At 32.0% G+C, this 6215-nt stretch overlaps 1 pseudogene; it reads left to right on the top strand.

Moving 5' to 3' along the window:
* The first annotated feature begins 4893 nt into the window (after positions 1-4893).
* LOC120147294 lies at positions 4894-6215 on the top strand (annotated as a pseudogene).

Genomic DNA, 6215 nt, shown 5'->3' with positions numbered 1-6215 from the left:
TACACCCTTCTGACAAATCAGTTCTATATGTCTTTAATGGCTCAATAGGTTGATACCTTAGGACAGGACCCAGAAGAAATTATTTCCCCAATGCCTAGTAAGACCTAAAGATAAGTTTACACAGAATGACAAACAATATATTAACAGTTCAAAAAACTATGGAAAAATCTTGGACTAGATCAGAAACTTGTCAAGAAACACAAGAATTACTGAATGTTTGCTAATAAAACAGATAAAAGCCAAAGTTGAGATTAATATAAATGACTTAATCAACAGTGTTGAAATGAAAGTACTACTGGAAAATTATTAGAGGTAAACACTTCCATTCCGACTTGTCTTGCTGTGGATTAATATGCAAACGATGACCAAGCAATCTTTTCGGAAGTGCTTTCATCAGCTAATCTCGACCTTATGTCCCCAAAAGCAGGACTACCTGAATAATATCAAGATTAACTTATCCAATTTCAATATTAAAAATTTTAACCAATCCTATAATAGAAATATCCCTGCCATTTCCTTGAGTTTCCTGGGGAAGCTTGTCTTCTATCTGCTACCTTTGTCGAAACCCTATCCTCCTGATTAGTGTTACGATCCGTATACTCGAGTGATTCATGTTGATGAGGAATCCGTAGTTTACCAATGTGGTAGTCTCCTATCCTATGTATTTATATTCAAACGTTTAGTGCTAATGACTAAGGTACTCCCCAACCTAAACACTTCAACAGCTCTATTCTGGCGTTTCCTTTCATCCACTAAATCTGTCATGATATGATAAGAAGCTGCCTAAACATGGTTCTCTGCAGGTCGTTGTTAACTCCATAAATGACCCAAAAGTGGGCACAATTTTTGATCCAGTCATTGATAAATGCTCTTGGCAATGTGGTGAGCAGATACACGAAGACGAAGGACTAATCAGAACTTGAACCTATCATCGGTTCCGCAAAGAGCAACATACTTTTGGGAGTAGGAAATCATTTTATCAGATTCTTGTGAGGTATGTAGGATGTGAAAATTATACCCCGGCAACCCATTTCAAATAACTTCCATTTGCGTTTTCTCTTCTTACTGATATTCTTGTTGTAAGATTAGTGTATCTACAGCTAGAAATGTTCCATTTCTGTATTCATTAAAATGCAATGTTCTGAGTCAAGATATGTGCATATGTTGTAACATGGAATTTTAATAAATTTTTCATTTCAAAGAATGAAAGCATCTCAGAAAATTGACATGATGAGCATCTCTGACCATTGATCACTAAGGGGAAATGATCTTCCTATTTCAAATGGTTTGCAGCAATTTTGTCAATATTTGAGGTACATGGTTTGAGCAAATGATGTTCATTTCTTCAATTCATTGACGATTTCATTCAGTGGATGTATACATCATAGTCCATTGGCAAAAGTTGAAAATTCTTAGAATGTGGTCTAAAAGGCAAGTTCCCCAAGTGTACACGGTTCTCTTTTGCTACTGATCATTGGCTTTCATTTCAATTCAATGCCCCTAAATTGTATATTCTCTTGTATCTCAATAAAGTTGTTAATTTTGTGTTTTTTTTAATTTTCATAATTTAACAACTATTAAAAGTCATAGTTATTTTTTTATCTGTTTTCCCTTAAGTTTTCCACTAAAGGTCGGACTACAGATTAAGAGATATATGGGATTCTGAGCATACTTGACAAATTTGATTCGTACCCGGTTATTCAAACCGATATACTCAAACCAAGACCCGGTATAGACCTGAATAAGATGATTTAAAATTAATCAGAAACCCAAAATAACCCGAATCAGAATCAATTCAAACTGAAAATAACCCGAACCGAAAGCAATCTGAACCGAGAAAACTAGAACTGAAAGCAACCCAAATTTAGTTTACCATATCCAAACAAAACTTTGACCCGATTTTAACTTGATAATTGAGTCTAAGCGAATAAATAATTTGTTTATTTTATTATTATTATATAAAATTCACGTAAAATTCTTGATTTTAAAGATTATAAATGATTACTTTTTAACTTTTCACCATTCGATGAGTAAAATATTAATTTTTTAATTTTTTTTGTTTCATTAGTCTGCAGTGAATGCAAGATAATATTTGTTTGAAATATCCTTAATCATTTAATAATGAATACTCATACACTCATGCAAACGTCGTGCTCAAACTCGAAACCTTAAGAAATAATAATAATTTCTTAATCACTAAAATCGCTTACCTCGTGTTAATTTACTGATAATTAAATCACTTCTAAAGTAGTTTATCTATTCGTTTATAGCATGGTCCTGTTAGAAAAAACTGCTAAAGACAAGATCACGTGTTTCGCTCACCTCTGGTTAGTGAAGAATATTCAGAGTCAGAGCCACTTATTCTTTGATAATAATAAAGCCAAAACCTAAAGGAAAACAAAAAGGGTTATATTCATTCTATCATAAATGCAAATTAAGGATTGCGACTGAGGTTATTTACTTAACGTTATAGTAATTAGATGACTATCAAATGTATACATGAATTTTGGTTAAATTTATAATATTATACATACAGGGATAGATATAAAATATTTTACTGAAATGAAGTAAAAGGTCTAGGCGGGACATTTTATTAAAAACTTCCCTAATTCTAAATTGAGGAAAAGAGTGCGTACAACCAGGATATTCAAAAACCTGGCAGTTCAACGAACTTATACCATAAGAATAGAATACACTCCCATCAACAAATTAATCCCTCTTTTATAGTTCAGTGTGGACAAATTATATCAAATATGCATGCACTCAATTCACAACTGGTAAAATGATTTGTGAGTTTTATAGATTTAAAGCAACGTTTTCTAGGAGTTTTACCACTTGATAAGAGATTTGATTCAACTCTAAATATAACTGAGACTTATAAGACAACTGAACACGGAAATTTAAACATAAAAGTAGACGAGTTACGTATTTTGTATACTAACAAATTAATTTATCGTCTTTAGAAGTTTTCTTTAAACAAACTCACAATCATGCATTGTTACTTGTTCTCATCAGTCATCACTAAATATGGGCGGAGGGTGTTACACTTTAAGTTCTTTTTAAAATCTTTTCTATAAATTTAATATAAAAATTATTAAAAATAAAGTTATGTTTCTTAAAAAATATTAAAAATTTAATATAAATTAACACCCATTATTTATTTACACTCATTTTAAACAAAATCCTACATCTTTAAATCTTGAGACTTCAAACTAAATTTTATGACTCCACCCTTAGTAGTCAAACATGTTTCATTTACTACAGAGTTATTATTATTCTTATAATAATAATAAGAATAACAATAATAATAATAATAATAATAATAATAATAATAATAATAATAATAATCAAAGGGCATCGGTCAACCACTATATCCATACACACAACTTGGTGCATTAGATCAATCAACGATGAATTAATCTATAAAAAATTGTGAAAAACTTCAACAACTATATAATCTATCAAAGGTGACTACGGCAATCGATTCACAGATAATCTGAAACATCACATTATCATTAAGAGGGAACGGTGGTAGTCAGGAATAAATTAAAAATATATCTTTGAAATTTTATAAATTCGTTATTTTTAATATAAAATTTTACATTTATTTTTAATTATAGTAATAGTGCCAGCTTCCAAAATTCGAAATACAAAGGTGTAATAGAGTATATACACAACTTCCGGACGTCTACATGTCACTTACAGTCAAACATTTGAACATCTAGATGTCTCTTGTAGTCAAATTTGTCATTTTTTTTCGATGTTTATTGGTTTAATTTGATATCCTTTTAAAAAGAATTTAAGTTTGAATTTTATAGATAAAAATAATATTTTAAAAATTATATTCTTTAATTATGGTTTGATTCAATTATAAATATAATTAAGACTTGTAGGACAATTGAAATATATGTCCTATACTTAAAAGTAAATAAGTTACATATATTGAATGCTAACAGTAAAATTTATCGAGTTCAGAGTTTTTTCTAAGTAAACTCAAGATCATTTATTTTTAACCTTTATGTCTTGGACTCCAACTGATGAACTCCTACTCATCAAGTCAATCAACATGTTTTATGAATTACGAGTCTTTATTATTGTTGTTGTTAATTGATGGCAAAAAAAATTCATTTTGTGTTAATATAAAGAATATTTTTCACTTACACAGATGAAGTTATCTAAAGGGTTAAAAATGGTTGTTATTTCTAAAAATCTTAGGTTCAAGTATTATAGATTACAAGAGTATTTTAGCCTTTATTGTCAAATGATTGAGAATTTTTAGAACAAATATTACCCTATAATCACCTTAAATTAATAAAAAAATATTTTTCACTGTTATAGACTTTTCGTCTTTACTTATCCTACATACTCTTCAAATCTTTTAGACAAGATAATTTTAATAGTCTGTAACACCATCACTGTTATTAGAGGGTGAACCAAAATAAAAAAGATGTTACCACCGACAATTGATCCAATAAGCGTGAAACACTATCAATCGAAATACACCACATATATTTTTTTTTATTAAAATGAGATTAATTCAATTCGAACAAAATTATAAAATCATGTATTATAATTCAATTCGATTTAGAAACTTGATTATATATATAACAATAAAAAAGTTGCAGTCAAATTTGGTTATGTGGGCCTGAGTTTATTGTTCTTATTTTATACCCCACACGTGGGGAGGTCAACAAAAGTTGTATTGTAAAAATTCCTTATCAATCATAATCTATCACTAAATTATATGAAATTAAATTTTTTGTTGCAAAGATAATTACTAGTACAATTTTTGTGGCCAATAGGAAGGATTGCCAATCCAATTGGGGCTATAACGCTGTGATTCATCTATAAATAGAGAGCTCTTATGCTTTGGTTCTTCACTTCAACTCAGGCCTGACCAGTGAGCAATGGCTTTCACTCTCAAAATAAACTTCTTTATTCTTATGTTTATTGTTTGTGGGGCTCTGGCATCTGCCATGGATGAATCCATCTTTGCTGAGAAATACAAGCAATGGATGGTTCAGCATGGACGATCCTATGCGATGCAAGAAGGCAGACTATGCGTTTCCAGATATTCAAAAACAACCTGCAATTCGTACAAAACTTCAATAACATGGGGAATCAAACCTACATGTTAAGCATCAATGAATTTGCTGACTTAACTAACGAAGAATTCCTCACGTACTATGCTGGATACAAGTTACCCCCTAGCGAAATTTCACTTAAAACTAAAAGGTTTCGATATGAAAATCTGACTAATGTCCCCCATAGCATTGACTGGAGGAAGAAAGGGGCTGTCACTGAGATTAAGAACCAACGCTCTTGTGGTAAGAGATATGAAATTGGTTATATAAGTTTAGTGAAACAATGATTTTGTTGTTTAACTATGTGTTTTGCTTGTTTATTCAGCAAGTTGCTGGGCATTCTCAGCTATCGCGGCAGTCGAAGGCATCGTGAAGATCAAAACGGGTCACTTATTCTCACTCTGTTAGCAACAACTGGTGGACTGCGCCAGGACAAAGAAATCTCAAGGCTGCAATGGTGGTTATATGGATGATGCGTTCAAATACATTGTTAAAAACCAGGGACTCGCCAAGGAATTGAAATATCGATACAAGGCCAAGGATGGGTATTGCAGTCATCGAAAGGAAACATTCAGAGCGGCAAAGATCGTTGGATACGAGGACGTACCTCGCGACAACGAAGAAGCACTCTTAAAGGCTGCCAGCCAGCAACCGGTCGCGGTGTACGTTGATTGCAGTGGAAAAGGATTTCAGTTTTACTCGGGAGGTGTTTACGGAGGGCCATGCCGGACCAGTTTAAACCATGCGGTTACCATTGTGGGGTATGGAACAAGTGATGATGGGATCAAGTACTGGTTAGTGAAGAACTCGTGGGGAAAATCTTGGGGTGAAAATGGTTACATGAGGATCAAGAGAGATGTTCATTCCAAGAAAGGGCATTGCGGCATCGCCATGGAACCTTCCTTCCCAATTGCATGAATATATATATATATATATATATATATATATATATATATATATATATATATCGCACGTTCAAAGGGTTGCACTTGGCCTTCCAGTTTCCCCTATGAATCAGTACTATATGTGTGTGTAAGTATATAGAAAAGAGGTATCTCGAATTCTCTTATGTATGATTGCTTAGTGTTGATCATGTCAATTAGCTTTCCCATTAAAATAAATAAACTGGTA

The sequence above is a fragment of the Hibiscus syriacus genome, unplaced genomic scaffold, assembly GCF_006381635.1.
Source record: "Hibiscus syriacus cultivar Baekdansim isolate YM2019G1 unplaced genomic scaffold, ASM638163v2 tig00110937_pilon, whole genome shotgun sequence".
NCBI lineage: Eukaryota > Viridiplantae > Streptophyta > Magnoliopsida > Malvales > Malvaceae > Hibiscus > Hibiscus syriacus.
The sequence above is the reverse complement of the archived record's forward strand: the minus strand, read 5'-3'. Positions and strand labels throughout refer to the sequence as shown.